The sequence below is a fragment of the Entelurus aequoreus genome, linkage group LG12, assembly GCF_033978785.1.
Source record: "Entelurus aequoreus isolate RoL-2023_Sb linkage group LG12, RoL_Eaeq_v1.1, whole genome shotgun sequence".
Taxonomy (NCBI): domain Eukaryota; kingdom Metazoa; phylum Chordata; class Actinopteri; order Syngnathiformes; family Syngnathidae; genus Entelurus; species Entelurus aequoreus.
Window position 1 is genome coordinate 25,374,921 of NC_084742.1, and position 17,202 is coordinate 25,392,122.

General features: G+C 41.3%; 1 protein-coding gene across 15 annotated transcripts in view; it reads right to left on the reverse strand.

The window, feature by feature from the left end:
• LOC133661820 (neurexin-2-like) overlaps positions 1–17,202 on the reverse strand; it is a 957,097-nt gene that overhangs the window by 194,738 nt on the left and 745,157 nt on the right. The window lies entirely within an intron of this gene.

Below are 17,202 nucleotides of genomic sequence, written 5' to 3' on the forward strand. Positions count from 1 at the left end.
GTATAGCACAAAGGCAAAGACAATATGTCTCAGTTTTAATTGACAGCTATAATCACACTGCAGTCATGGAACAAAACCAGCTAGAATCCACATTTTTATTTTTATATTTTTTTAGATAAAGATTATTTATGTATTTAATATTGTTTACTTACTATGGTATATTATGTATGTATTATTTATTCACTGTTCTGTCACAGAGAACAAGGAAATGGGATAAAATTGCTATGGTAGGAAAAGGGGTAGAATTAAATAAACTCAGCTTCTTCCTACTCCTTTTCGGACGTGCTGTAATGAAACAACTGGACATATGTGATACATTACATTGTATCGTATGCATGTTCGAAATAAACTGAAACTGAACTGAACACTTCCTGAGGCTAGAGGAAGCAGAGGCAAAGGAGTGGTGAAAACTGGCCTCAATGACAAACTGCACAAAAAAAATCCCTGCACTGACCTTCATAAATTGGTGCTGCTCATCAGTGGGGAAAAAAGGGTGATGCAACTGAGCTGGAAATATAAGAGAACTCAGTTTGGCGTCGCTCGATGAATTGTGCTTGCACGGAGAATATTAAGGTCAATATACTAAATCATCAGTGTGAATCAACACTCAGAGGACACTTTGGTCCATGAGGACACACTTGGTGGACAACAAGCGCCCACACATCCTCAACGATGTGACATTTTGTCCCCCGACGTGGGTGAGAGATGCCAGCGACAGCGTCTTTTTGGCAGACAAATGACAAATGCGTGCGGCCGCCTCGCTCATTCTTAAAACATATCGCACAAGTCAATTTGCAAACCCGTCCAGGTTTAATTTGAAAATGCCGTCCCCCCTCCCAGGCTCGTACAATATTTTCATGTTATGTAAAAGCAGCTTCCGTATGCGCAGGGAGGAGCGATGACCATAAATCATCGCCTGCCGACTGTTTTATGCTCAGCCAAGCATTGCCCTTGACGGCACTTCACTTCCTGCCAATTGTTTGACCTGGCCTCCTTGATTGCTGCAGCACTGGACATACAGCAACTTTGGCAAAAACCTGAAAACTGTAATGAGATTAACATTTGGGTTAAAAAATAAAAAAAGTCTATGAGCAGTCTATGAAGTCTATGAGCCTGCTTGGATGTGAGCCCAAACATTTTCTAAGACAAACTGAACAGTCCAGTTGTGATCAATTGAATGTCCTGGGAATTAATATTTATCAACTTCAGTTCATCACATTTTAATTAAAAAATAACGAATGATGAGTCCAAGATATCAAAGGTCCTTCACAGCATTTTCCCAAATTAAATTAACAAGAAATCATGAAACTTGTATATTTTAGAGCGCAATTACATCTTGTTTGTGTGTTTATATTCTTTTAGACTAAAAAATGCAAATGCACATTTTATTGTGTAGATAAAGCACAGTGCATAAAACACTTCCCCAAATCTCACTAAAATGCAGTTAGTTGTCTGCGTAAATGCACATAAAAGGATTTTCGAGGTAGTAATAAGGTCATTAACAACCTAAGAGAGTGATGCATCCCTGTCTGGCTGCCGCAAGAGTCCTATCAAAAGTTAAAGCATGAAGACAACCCTTCAGCAAAGTTAATTAAAAAAAAAAAAAAAAAACTGAACACAGGCTGAGTTGTCTTTCTCCTCTACTCACCACCAGCGGCACCTAGGATTGTGTGTGCGGAGGGGGAAAAAAGCAGACCGCTAATTTGGAGCTATAAGCGGATTGCACAGAGTGAGGCTCGGAGGCTTAGTACAGATTTCAGGCCAGTGTGTTTAACGCTAGAAAGATTACAGGGGTCACACCAAGCGCCGCTGAAACTGCACAACATAAAATACGTCCAAATCCTCAACATTTGACATAAAACATTTTTTAGGTGCGCTGTTTAAATACTGTACTATAGCAATTCTTATTTGAGGAATAAATACGTGCAAAACACCAGTTGTGCATAGTTGTGGTTGGCATGATCCCAGGATGCAGATATGCCAGGCAATGTACAAGTAGAAGGTCCTTTTTTTTTTAGGTACCAGAAATTAGGACCAGCACCACCACCTGTACAGGTGACTAAAAATGTGCCAAAAACAACGCAAAGCAAGACATAGTGAAGGGATACATTTCCATCTAACTATAATATTTGCTCCATCCATCCATCCATTTTCTACCGCTTGTCCCTTTCGGGGGGTCGCGGGGGGTGCTGAAGCCTATCTCAGCTGCATTCAGGCAAGTCGCCACCTCATCACAGGGCCAACACAGATAGACAGACAACATTCCCACTACATTCACACACTAGGGCCAAGTTAGTGTTGTCAATCAACCTATCCCCAGGCGCATGTCTTTGGAGGTGGGAGGAAGCCGGAGTACCGGGAGGGAACCCACGCAGTCACGGGGAGAACATGCAAACTCCACACAGAAAGACTGAACTCAAGACCTTTGTATTGTGAGGCACATGCCTCACAATACCACCGTGCTGCCAATATTTGCTCCGGATAGTGCAAAAATTAAAGCTACATATGAACAAACATACATGGCAGAGTAAGAATACACCTCTTAAAGACTGTACCATGAACACAGTGCCATTAATACATGTATTCATGACTAGTGCCTCAAGTCCAGTTTTGGTAACAGCAGTCAAGTCTGAAAACCAGTTTTTCTCACTGTGACCACAGTATAAACGCAAGTGTGCTCTGATCCAACATTATTGTCCCTGCCATGTCCAAGACAAGACACAATAAGTGAAGGTAAGCCACAAAGCGTAGATTGGGCAATGAAAATTAGCAGATAAAACCCTCCAAATTGGCAAACAGACAGGTAAGCCTCTTAACTGCCAACCAAGAACAGCAAATTCACAGCAAGACAGACCAAAAACAAGAAGATGAACCAAAATAAGAGTGCTGGGCAGAAGGAAACACTGAATACAGGTAGATCAACACAAAAGTCCAAAACAGTCATAATGGATCATGACCCGCATGGTACGGACAAGTATCGATTTGCCACACGATACACATTAAAAGTGAGGAAATGGAAATGTAACTTCCTTGCCGTCACATGTCCACCCAGTTAAGTAAAACAATACAGTCTACTCTTTGGTTAGCAGGAGTCATGGCTAGTACTAGTATCAAGGAGAAGTCCGAACTTGAAGACCCCCTTCTGTAGTTAACTACAAACTAGAACTATTAATGCTGAACTTCAACAAATAAGGATCTATTTATACTAAATCGAAATCGCAGTTCTGTGATTTCGATTTTTTCCCCAAAATGAAATGAACCGTGATGGTATGGACGAACTGTGAATATGGCTCACCATTACACTTCTACTAAATACAGACTTTGTCTAATAAGCCAAACAACAATGGGAAAAAATGGGTGGGAAAAAGTGTAAACTTACCTTGTTGTTGTGTATCAGAGAGCAGGAGAAGAAACAAAAGAGAGGAAAAACCACGTTAGTTCCTGCACGCCTCAACAAAATGTACAATCATTTCAACGCTGATAACCACAACACTCATTTGTCATACTTAGCCATGGCCCTCGCTCTCTTTAGAGCACAAAATAGACAGCATGCTTTACACTAAGTCGTCCACACAAGATAAAGCAGGAATCCATGAGTGGAATTGTAAACCATAGTCACAGGTTTGTCAAAGCACTGCAGACAACTTTGAATAGAACAGTTAGCACCCATGCTAAAGCTAATCCAACATAGAGTGGAGTCCAGGCAGTAGGGAAGTGATGACCTGAGATCGGTAGGTCGTGAGTTCAAACCCCGGCCAAGTCATACCAAAGACTATAAAAATGGGACCCATTACCTCCCTGCTTGGCACTCAGCATCAAGGGTTGGAATTGGGGGTTAAATCACCAAAAATTATTCCCGGGCGCGGCCACCGCTGCTGCTCACCGCTCCCCTCACCTTCCAGGGGGTGAGGGTGATGGGTCAAATGCAGAGGATAATCTCACCACACCTAGTGTGTGTGACAATCATTGGTACTTTAACTTTAACTTAATGATGTGTTGCCGTGGCAACGAAACACAGCCAGTTTAAATGAAACAAGTTATCAGTTGAGAGCTTGTTCTCATGATAAGTAAGGATGTCATACTAAACACCATAAGAAAAGGGGAAAACAAACCTGCTTATAACTTGTCAACCACTTTGAAACGATACAAATATATGCCAGTTTTAGTGCAACAGGTCTCCAATGCATTTGTTAGTTGTTTGCAGGGAATCCATCCAACACATCGTGGCCTGGATGTAACACTTGCTGTCTAAAGTGTGCTTTGACAGTGTGATGACCTAGTTTGGCAGAGCTGGTGCTTCCTTCATGTGCTAATATCGCCGAGAAACATGCAAACGAGAGCGTGAAGGCGAGTCTGCCTTGCATGAAAAAAAAAAAAAAAAAAAAGCTTGAACATGTAAGACTTGCTATTTCAGCTTTCTAGTCCCCATCAGACCCTCAGTACATGTCAAGAAACATCTAAGGAACAATGGCGAGAGCTGGATTGATTGATTGAGACTTTTATTAGTAGGTTGCACAGTGAAGTACATATTCCGTACAATTGACCACTAAATGGTAACACCCGAATAAGTTTTTCAACTTGTTTAAGTCGGGGTCACCAAGCCGCACAGATTTTGCCACAACTTCCTTCATCTGCAAATGCATATTGCAGCTGTCTACACCAGCAAAAAAACACATTCAGATTCTGCTGAATACATGTTTTGTTTTTTGCCCTCTTTTCCTCGCAGCTTCCGACTTTACATTATCTAGGTCAGCTAGGGCGGACACTCTGAGCAAGGCTGAGGGTGTGTTGGTGTGTGTTTGCACTCACTAATTGCCCCCCATTTTATTGACTAAACTAGTGGGGTTTGTGTTTGTTTTTTAAGGGTGCCTTCCCACTTTTCATGTCTGGGTTTGGGTTTGCTTTGCTAGTACGCTATCATCTGAACCCTGGTGTGTGAACGCTACATGGACAAAAGTCGCGGACCAGAGTTAAAATGACAGCAACAAAAGCATGCAGAAATGACAAATATGTAAGAGAAAATGCGTTTGAAGTGCTATCTCTGCTTGGTGTGTGACAATGGTGCTCTTAAAAAATATATTGTATTTAACCCAGCAGATGGCATTTGGTTTGAAATATTTGAGTTAGGTCATGTAATATTATTGGATCTGGATTAGATTTTAACAGCGCTTTTCTAGACGAGTGTTTTTCAACCTTTTTTGAGCCAAGGCGCATTTTTTTATTTGAAAAAATCCGGAGGCACACCACCTGCAGACTGAGTAGACAATAAAAAGTCGTTGTAGCAATTGTTGGAAATTACTTTAAACCATAACCAACCATGCATCACTATAGCTCTTGTCTCAAAGTAGGTACATCCCGACGTGATTTATTTGGAGTTTTTTGGTTGTGCTCTCATGCATAGTGTTTTAGTTATTGTCTTGCGCTCCTATTTTGGTGTCTTTTCCTGTTTTTTGGTATTTTCCTGTTGCAGTTTCATGTCTTTCTTTGAGCGCTATTCCCTGCACCTGCTTTGTGTTAGCAAACAAGGCTATTTAAGTTGTTGCTATCCTTATTTGTGTGGACATTGTTGATTGTCATGTCATGTACGGATGTACTTTGTGGACGCCGTCTCTGCTCCACACGCTGTAAGTCTTTGCTGTCGTCCAGCATTCTTTTTTTGTTTACTTTGTCGCCAGTTCAGTTTTAGTTTCGTTCTGCATAGCCTTCCCTAAACTTCAATGCCATTTCTTAGCGGCACTCGCCTTTTGTTTATTTTTGGTTTAAGTGTTAGAAACCTTTTTACCTACACGCTGCCTCCCGCATATTGTGATCAAGACAAACCATGTTCCCGACATCTGCAAAGCAATTAGCTACCGGCTGCCACCTACTGATATGGAAGACTATTACACAGTTACTCTGCCAAGCTCTAGACAGCACAGACACTCAACAACGGCACAATATTTGCGGATTATAATTACTGGTTTGCAAAAAATATTTTTAACCCAAATAGGCAAAACTACATAATCTCCCACGACATGCCAGACTGTATCTCACAGCACAACGGTTGATGATCTACCAATCACTCAAAAACTAATATGATTCATTTTCAGGAGCAAAGAAAGAGAGAGAACTTGTTAGTGACATTTCGGTCATCTGGAGACTATATATACATTAATGCAGTGGTCCCCAACCACCGGCCCATGACACATTTGCTACCGGGCCGCACAGAGACATTAAATAATTTATAACCGACCGCATTTTCTCTTACTTAACTTTCGCCAGTCCCACCAGACACACCAACAAGCTTGTTCATAGATGTATTATAAAACTCCTAATAGGAAGTCACCATTTTCTATATTTGTTACATCTTTTTCACATGGGACAATGCACATTGATAAACATATAAAATATAAAGGTGCCAAATCCTAGCCAAAAGCTAGGTTCCATCTGCAGTCCGCGATGACCTAAGATCAGGGAAAATCATGAACAAAGTGACCATAGTAGTTCAAGTGCATAAGGCAGATGGAGAAGTGCTAAATTGTTGCATATAATTAATTGTGCTGAAGGAAAAAATACACATCTCCTTTTGCCTAGTAAGTTAAAGTGCTGGTGTTATTGCACAGCGTCCTATTACATAAGTAGTTAGCAATAACAAATGTATTTACGCATGGAAAATTGGACCAAAAAAGCTAACATTAGTGTATCTACTGTATGTATGAAATATTGCACAAAATATGAATACATAACTTTTAGAATGGAAATGGTAATCCACAGAAATCTATTGGAACTAATGTCAAGTACTTCTAGCTTTCTTATATATCCATGTATCACCTATAACCCATCAGATATTAAAGCCAAAACAAAGCCTACTAATAGCAAAAATTAGCAAAAAACAAAAGTCTATGGAGAGCTTTTTTGCAAAGGGAAAAGGCCAGGGGCTCCCACTAATTGAATTTTTATGGTTAGTCTTTTCATGTATACATTTTCCATGCACTTATTTGCTTTATCTATCTGCTAAATGTGGAAGGCCGGTCCGTGAAAAATAATGCCTACATTAAACCGGTACCTGGTGAAAAAAAGGTTGGGGAAATTAATGCCTACATTAAACGGGTCCCTGGTGAAAAAAAGGTTGGGGACCCCTGCTTTATCAGTGGCCTAGTGGTTAGAGTGTCCGCCCTGAGATCGGTAGGTTGGAGTTCAAATCCCAGCCGAGTCATACCAAAGACTATAAAAATGGGACCCATAACCTCCCTGCTTGGCACTCAGCAACACGGGTTGGAGTTGGGGGTTAAATCACCAAAATGATTCCCGGGCGCGGCGCCACTGCTGCCCACTGCTCCCCAAGGGGATGGGTCAAATGCAGAGGACAAATTTCACCACATCTAGTGTGTGTGTGACAATCATTGGTACTTTAATCTTTAATGCATACATTTTTCCTCCGCAGCCTTTGGTCCCATGGCAACAATCCAAGTGTGAATGCAGAGTCAAAGCCAGCCGCACCAAGGTTTGCACCAACCTTGACTGTGAACATATTCTCACATTAAACGTTACAAGCCAGAAAATACTTTTTCAGGACATGAGGAGGGCCTGTGGAGGTGGCAACATTCTACCCAATTCCTTACACATGCAACATGTCAGAAAAACAGCCTGTCTTTGGGCTATGCCATCACATTATTCCCTCCAAAACTGAAGCGCCTCCACGCCAGCCGAGACCCCCATCATGTAGAGCCCGCAGGCTTTGACATGACAGCTAAACATTGCCCAAACAAAAGGAGCACAACTGGGTTACGGCTCTCTCCGTCTGTGTCAAGTCAAGAGGAAACCAGAAGAGATGGTGCGGGATGGCTGCTGATCCCGCCATCCCCCCCATACACACACCCACCCAGCCACCATTCGCTGGCATTTTGGAGTTGCATGCAAAGAATGATGCTATGTGTCACTCTGTGCTCATTTCACCATCGAATGTATGAGTTAATCCCAGCAGGCGGGGGAGGACTAGTGTCACTTTTTGTGCCCTGTCGCTCACTCACTCACTCATTCACAATTGACATTTTGGATTCCTTTCCCTGCACACCTTCTCCATCTAGCCATCTCCCCGCCCCTCAAGGTCCACCTACATGTCAGGTGGAGTAGCAGCATTTGTCGTCCAGAAGCATAATAATACCCATAAAACCCCGGCTTTGAAGCGCCCATAAAGCGTGCATTCTGCTCTCTCTGGGGCCATACAAATACACAATTAAATGCTAAAAGATAACAGCAAAGGTGCCTATAATTGGGTGATAATTGCAGAGCTTGCAGCAGTTAGTGACTGCCAATTATCAAATAATCACTGCAGTTGGTTTTAAAAGTCAACAAAGTCAAAGTAATGGATCCTGCCAGAGATTGAACTAAAATGAACTTTGTGTGCATGTATGCAAGTGTTCTTCCAGCTGAAACAATGGTATAATGTGGTCCATTTACTTGGCTTAACATGTTGTATTTGCACAATGCAACATATCCCAAGAGGGGTAAAAAGAAGCAAATCATATCTAACCCACCTCTTTTCCTTATATATTATTGATAATTCATTTGTACGACATCTTTTACATGTTGACACTTGTAATATTTAGTTTCGATCGTGAACAATTTCAAATATCAGCAGAAATGGTCTTGTACAACTACTTGGTATCGAAATAGGCAGTATTGCACACCGCTAGTATGCAAATGGCAACCACAACAATCAGCATGGCGTTTAGTAGGGGTGTCCCGGTACAAATGTTTCACTTCCAATGATTGGTGCCTTGAGTACTGACCAATAACGATATTAATTTGATACGATATTAGCATGAATCAAAGCACATTCATTTATAATGTAGTAATGTGCAATGTCTGAAAAGGTTTGATGAAGTGAACTTACTCATAGAACAATGGTGGGTATGGAAAACAATAACCTATGACAAAGCGTATTACTCGGATGACCCAGTTGAATGTTCACACAGATGTTACTGAATACTTTCTAATATGTTTCTGCCTTGGAAACTTTATATATGTAATTGCGTAGCTGTTATAATATAGTTTATGTTTATTGTTTACATTTTATCAATGACTTCACTAACATACAAGAAAAGACCAATTTGGTTTGCTTACTGAAAGACATTTAAAAGTTAACTGGCTGTCCAGCTTTGCGCAAGTAAACAGGCTGCAGGACTGCTTGTCCTGCTTATCTCGGGTATTTTAGATCTTTCAGTACTTGTTTTTTTTCTTTTACTGATACTGGACGGATATCCAATATTAATAGGCTGCACAACAATTGCTCTAAAATGTATTTATTAATAAACTAATAAATCATGTATCTTAGAAAATAGCATAGGAGAGCTCCTGAGAGGCTGTTGCTCTCCTGTGCAATCCTTGAAGTAGACCCTTCCTGTTCCAAACTTACTGTTTTAGTGAAGTCAGATTCATGTAGGCAGTATCATATTAGATAATTCAGTGTGTTTGTCTTACAACAGGCATGGCCTATATGACTCTTATGATTTATTAATAAGCCACCTGAGCTCATCTAAGCCCAGTAAGGCTTGCTTAGTTACTGTAAATGTACAAACCCCGTTTCCATATGAGTTGGGAAATTGTGTTAGATGTAAATATAAACGGAATACAATGATTTGCAAATCATTTTCAACCCATATTCAGTTGAATATGCTACAAAGACAACATATTTGATGTTCAAACTGATAAACATTTTTTTTTTTTGCAAATAATCCTTAACTTTAGAATTTGATGCCAGCAACACGTGACAAAGAAGTTGGGAAAGGTGGCAATAAATACTGATAAAGTTGAGGAATGCTCATCAAACACTTATTTGGAACATCCCACAGGTGAACAGGCAAATTGGGAACAGGTGGGTGCCATGATTGGGTATAAAAGTAGATTCCATGAAATGCTCAGTCATTCACAAATAAGGATGGAGCGAAGGTCACCACTTTGTCAACAAATGCGTGAGCAAATTGTTGAACAGTTTAAGAAAAACCTTTCTCAACCAGCTATTGCAAGGAATTTAGGGATTTCACCATCTACGGTCCGTAATATCATCAAAGGGTTCAGAGAATCTGGAGAAATCACTGCACGTAAGCAGCTAAGCCCGTGACCTTCGATCCCTCAGGCTGTACTGCATCAACAAGTGACATCCGTGTGTAAAGGATATCACCACATGGGCTCAGGAACACTTCAGAAACCCACTGTCAGTAACTACAGTTGGTCGCTACATCTGTAAGTGCAAGTTGAAACTCTCCTATGCAAGGCGGAAACTGTTTATCAACAACACCCAGAAACGCCGTCGGCTTCGCTGGGCCTGAGGTCATCTAAGATGGACTGATACAAAGTGGAAAAGTGTTCTGTGGTCTGACGAGTCCACATTTCAAATTGTTTTTGGAAACTGTGGACGTCGTGTCCTCCGGACCAAAGAGGAAAATAACCATCCGGATTGTTATAGGCGCAAAGTTGAAAAGCCAGCATCTGTGATGGTATGGGGGTGTATTAGTGCCCAAGACATGGGTAACTTACACATCTGTGAAGGCGCCATTAATGCTGAAAGGTAAATACAGGTTTTGGAGCAACATATGTTGCCATCCAAGCAACGTTACCATGGACGCCCCTGCTTATTTCAGCAAGACAATGCCAAGCCACATGTTACATCAACGTGGCTTCATAGCAAAAGAGTGCGGGTACTAGTCTGGCCTGCCTGTAGTCCAGACCTGTCTCCCATTGAAAATGTGTGGCGCATTATGAAGCCTAAAATAACACAACAGAGACCCCCGGACTGTTGAACAACTTAAGCTGTACATCAAGCAAGAATGGGAAAGAATTCCACCTGAGAAGCTTAAAAAATGTGTCTCCTCAGTTCCCAAACGTTCACTGAGTGTTGTTAAAAGGAAAGGCCATGTAACAAAGTGGTGAACATGCCCTTTCCCAACTACTTTGGCACGTGTTGCAGCCATGAAATTCTAAGTTAATTATTATTTGCAAAAAAAAAAAAAAAGTTTATGAGTTTGAACATCAAATATTTTGTCTTTGTAGTGTATTCAATTGAATTTGGTTGATTGATTGATTGAGACTTTTATTAGTAGGTTGCACAGTGAAGTACATATTCCGTACAATTGACCATTAAATGGTAACACCCGAATAAGTTTTTCAACTTGTTTAAGTCGGGGTCCACTTAAATTGATTCATGATACAGATATATACTATCAGATATATACTATCATCATAATACAGTCATCACACAAGATAATCATCAGGGTACTGTATAGACATTGGATTATTTACATTATTTACAATCTGGGGTGTGTGTGGGGTGTGTGTGTGTGGGGGGGGGTTTGGTTTGGTTGTTATCATCAGTCATCAACAATTGAGAACAGAGAAATGGATATTGAAACAGTGTAAGTCTGACTTGGTAGGATATGTACAGCAAGTAGTGGACATCGAGAGAGAGAGAGAGAGAGAGAGAGAGAGAGAGAGAGAGAGAGAGAGAGAGAGAGAGAGAGAGAGAGAGAGAGAGAGAGAGAGAGAGAGAGAGATCAGAACGCATAAGAAAAAGTATCTACATTTGATTATTTACATTTGATTATTAACAATCCGGGGAGGGTGTTAGTTTAGGGTTGAAGTTGCCTGGAGGTGTACTTTTATTGCGGTTTTGAAGGAGGCTAGAGATGCCCTTTCTTTTACACCTGTTGGGAGCGCAATCCACATTGATGTGGCATAGAAAGAGAATGAGTTAAGACCTTTGTTAGATCGGAATCTGGGTTTAACGTGGTTAGTGGAGCTCCCCCTGGTGTTGTGGTTATGGCAGTCATTTACTATAAGGAAGTAGTTTGACATGTACTTCGGTATCAGGGAGGTGTAGCAGATTTTGTAGACTAGGCTGGGTTGAAAAGGATTTGCAAATCATTGTATTCCGTTTATATTTACATCTAACACATTTTCCCAACTCATATGGAAACGGGGTTTGTATTAATCATGAGCTTAATTGAGATATTTGCATAGGTTAAAAAACTCCAGCAAATAACAGTACTGCTTCTAGAGATTATTGTTATTCTCCCATCAATGTCAGCATGTGATGCTGAGCTTTAGTTTATCAATATATCCTTGTTTAACCGTAAAAAAAACAACAACTCAACAACATGTGAGCGTACAGGGAGTTGTCCCATTAAAAACGCCACTGACAGGATATGACAGGTTTTCTCAGCTTTTTTAATTTTCCCACCTTCTCAAGGAGCTGCTGCTCTACATTCTACATGCTGTCACGGGCAGTCGTCGAGGGATGACAAGATAATTAATTGTGCTTTACTACATTCACACAGCTCAACTCTTTGAGGAGCGGGACAGACTGGTACGAGTAAAAAAAGCATTGGTAAGCTCGCGACGTGAGCAGAAGACTTCGGTAGGAGGATAAAGAGTATACAGATATCCATCCATCCATTTTCTACCGCATGTCCCTTTCGGGGAATAAATATGCATATTTCACATTTGCAGTGTTTCATTCATCCCTACTGCATTAGCACCGTGCAGTCTTTTGTGGATGCTACAAAGGCACATCTGCCATGCATGTATGTCCATATTGAGTCACCGAGGACTTCCCTTCTAAAGATTTAGCAATAAAGGCAATCCTCTGTCTTTGTGCGAGTTCCGTGCCATTGAAAAAAACCTACATATGGAAGTATTATTGTAGCAAAATGATTTGCAAACGCGCATCTGAATCTGTGTGCGTGTAATCCAATTTACGTGCGTGTGTACTAATTTGTGTGTTTGTATATCAATCTGAGCGTGTGTATTCAGATCCGCGTACGTGTGTTTTAAATTGTTTGTCTGTTCCTAGTCAGAAATAACCCTCAATATGCTGTCTACTTACATGTGACTTTTGGGACACGTCTGCCGTGCATTTAGAAATGCATGCGTGTGATAAGATCCGCGCGAGCGTTTCTATGATCTGCGAGAAGTGACTTTTGCGACACTTCTGCCGTGGAAGAGTTGTCTGTCTGTACAGCAATTTGAATAGTGTTGTCCCGATACCAATATGTTGGTACCGGTACCAAAATGTATTTTGATACTTTTCGGTACTTTTCTAAATAAAGGGGACCACAAAAAATTGCATTATTGGCTTTATTTTAACAAAAAATCTTATGGTACAATAAACATATGTTTCTTATTGCAAGTTTGTTCTTAAATAAAATAGTGGACATACGAGACAACTTGTCTTTAAGTAGTAAGTAAACAAACAAAGACTCCTAACTTAGTCTGCTGACATATGCAGTAACATATTGTGTCATTTTCCCTTCTACTATTTTGGCAACATTATTAAGACAAATCGTAGAAAATGTATTATTAATCTACTTGTTCATTTACTGTTAATATCTGTTTACTTTATCTTTTAACATGTTCTATCTACACTTCTGTTAAAATGTAATAATCACTTATTCTTCTGTTGTTTGGATGCTTTACATTAGTTTTGGATGATACCAAGTAGTAACAGGATCATACATTGATCATATTCAAAGTCCACAGACATTTGTCCTGAGTTTATTTTTTAAACGTAATATAAAAAAAATAAATAAAACAAAGATTTTGTGATACTAGCAAATATTGATGTAATCATAGTAGTATCGACTAGATACACTCCTGTACTTGGTATCATTACAGTGGATGTCAGGTGTAGATCCACCCATGGCATTTGTTTACATTCAGTAACGGCGTTATTAGCGGTGACACCGGTGAGCTACGGTGTGTGACCGATACTTTTTAGAGGCAGTGTTGTACCGAATATGATTCATTAGTATCGCGGTACTATGCCAATACCTGTATACCGTACAAGCCTACATTTGAACGTGTAAAAAGAGTCTGTAACTCCCCCTTGTATTTAGTTATACTCACCACTAGTGGGCGCCTTGCAGCCACTGATCATGTTATTCTGCTAAAGTCAACAACAATGGAACACGCTAGAACACTTGCTCGGAGCTGCCGAGCTTCATGCTTTGAGTGTGACAGTCACGCAATTGAACTCAACGCTACACTTGACATTTCTCACGCTTATATTCCCCATTCACTACTCTGTATTTTTTTCATAATAATTATTTGGTTTTCACAGCTGTCGGGACGCTACATTGCTCACAAGACTTTGTGCAATATCACTGCCAAGCTCTTATTGCAGGTGGCTGAGACATTCATTTAGCACTAAAATGAAGCACTCTTTTTTTGGTCCGGTTAGTACAGCTTACGTTGACACAACTACTATTATGGAACCATGTTCTGGTGCCCATTCCTAGGATTAATTATTTACAGGAATGCATCGTAATCATAAAACACCTTAATATTAGGACCGTCTTTAGAAGCACAGTATGGATGAAGTATACATGAGTAGCCTCAAGCTAAGCTAATTTACTAAGAATTGCTATTGTTTTGCGTTCTTTCTTCTTGTCATAACCCTTAAATTTTGAACAAATCAAAACTACAAAATATGTGTCTCGTTACGAACAAGCTAGCTATTTATAATATCATTCATGACTATGTGTGGTTGAACCAGTTGTGCTATCCGGTTGGTTCAGTATCTTGTTAATCTGTGTCTCATGAGCAAGTTCTCACTGTACAGTATTATATAGTAGACGTTGAATGCAGTTGCAATTCCAAGATGTTAGATGACAGTGTATAAACTACTGTGTTGCGTTAACCAGGAAGTAGTCTGTGCCATTAAGTTCATTCTGCCTTTTCTTTTGATGAGTACTACAAAGTGTTTGAACTGTGAGTATTGTTTTCATTAAACACCAGCTGTTTGTTTGTACAGTCCAGGTAGAGAACGAGACTCTGTACCAGGTGCAGGAGTTTAAGTATCTTGGGGTAAAGATGGAGAAGGAAATCAGCCGGAGAATCGGAGCAGCTGGGGCAGTATTGCAGTCTCTCTGCCGCACTGTTGTGACGAAACGAGAGCTGAGCCAGAAGGCAAAGCTCTCAGTGTGTGAATGTGTGTGTGAATGGGTAAATGTGGAAATACTGTCAAAGCGCTTTGAGTACCTTGAAGGTAGAAAAGCGCTATACAAGTACAACCCATTTATCATTTATTTTATCTCGGTCTACCGAGCTATCTACATTCCTACTCTCACCTATGGTCATGAAGTGTGGGTCATGACCGAAAAGATAAGATCGCGGATACAAGCGGTCGAAATGAGTTTCCTCAGAAGAGTGGCTGGCATCTCCCTTAGAGATAGGGTGAGAAGTTCAGTCACCCGAGAGCGACTCGGAGTAGAGCCGCTGCTCCTTCGCATGGAAAGGAACCAGCTTAGGTGGTTCGGGCATCTCGTGCGGTTGCCTCGCGAGCGTCTCCCTAGGGAGGTCCTCGTTGCACGTCCCACTGGGAGGAGACCCCGCAGCAGGCCAAGGACCAGATGGGGGATTACATCTCCTCTCTGGCCTTCGGGATTCTCCAGGAGGAAGCTGCTAATGTTGCTCTGGAGAGGGAAGTCTGGGGGTCTCTGCTGGAGCTGTTGTCCCTGCGACCCCATTCCGGATAAGCGGTTGAAGATGGATGGAGGGACCAGCTGTTTGAGTGAAACATGCATCTTAGTTGTTACCAAATTTGGAGGTGTTGAAATCGCCATGTAAAATTGCTGATGCTAGTTTAAGTTAAAGTACTAATGATTGTCACACACACACTAGGTGTGATGAAATTACCCTCTGCATTTGACCCATCCCCTTGTTCACCCCCTGGGAGGTGAGGGGAGCTGTGAGCAGCAGCGGTGGCCGCGCTCGGGAATTATTTTTGGTGATCTAACCCCCAATTCCAACTCTTGATGCTGAGTGCCAAGCAGGGAGGTAATGGGTCCCATTTTTATAGTCTTTGGTATGACTATGGTTTGAACTCACGACCTACCGATCTCAGGGCGGACACTATAACCACAAGGCCACTGAGCAGGCTAATCGGCAGCATGCCTACAGCAAATCCAATGTAAATTAGCAATTGAGCTAACACTGTTTGAAAAATGGAGCTTTACTGTTACCTTACTTTTCAGTGCATTCATCTTGCTTTGTTGGCATGGAAAATTGCAACATTATCTTAAGTCAGTCCTGCTGAGTCCGCTCTGAGTGCTTGACTGCTTGTTTCTCGGCCAAGTGCTTGAGCCGGCGCTAAGTCTGCAACCGGACGTCACGTCATGTGCAACAAAAGGTATTGAAATATGGCACCATTAGATATTGAATCAGTGAATCGACAGACCCGGTAGTACTAACAGACTTTGGTCGGTACCTATACAAGTACCAAATACGGTACCCTATGTATGATATAATGAAAGACGTTTACATGCATTAAAAATGAAACTGGTTTAAACCAAATTCATGCAATGATTTATTTTTTAATGCTTATACATGTAGTGAATTCAAAAGGCGTTTGTATTAATTATGTTCCCATGTGTTCTCATGCAGCGTTTGTTTTGGCGGTACGTGTATCTAAGGAGAAGTCTGGCATCAAGTATGACATCTATGACCTCTACGCTGGGACTGATCAACCATTTTTGCCACCTGGCCTGCTCAGAATCAATAAATAGATGGGAGGATGTTGCAGCTGACACCAAGGGCTGTTTGACTTGCACGGCGTGTCGCATGGCTGCTCTTGTGGCTCTGATCTCCATGCGAGTGCACATAATCACACATAATCTCACCTCTTCTTTCAATTGCTGTGATCCGCTCTGTTCCCCACCCCCCACCTCCTCACGCCGCTCCAAATTCCAATTTTTCTTTTTTTCAAATCTTGCTCTGCCTGCTATCACTCCGTGAACATCTCCACCGAGGCTTCAAGTGCCCTCTTCATCTCTAATTCCAAATTCCCTCCTGTGTGCCAGGGAGGAAAAAAACCTGCATTGACATTGTATTTAGGCAAAGAAATAATAAGCCGCGTGGGCGAGCAATGTCAGAAATATTCAAATATCAAACAAGCGTCCCCAGCGAGGCCGGCGTAAAATAAAAGGAAATATGGATAGCCGCATCTGCTTTGCATCAAAGGCCAATGCGCTGAGATTCTCATTACACTCCCCCTCTTCCTTTCCATCCTATCACTTTCATCCCAAGTCCAACCACCTCCCCCAAAAAGAGATTGAGGCACTGCAAAGATGACTTCCAAAAAGGAGCCACTTAAAAATCTGCAGTGGAGGAAAGAGACGACGAGCTCCGATGGGTGTAAAATAATTAAGGCCTGCGCGGCTGATAATG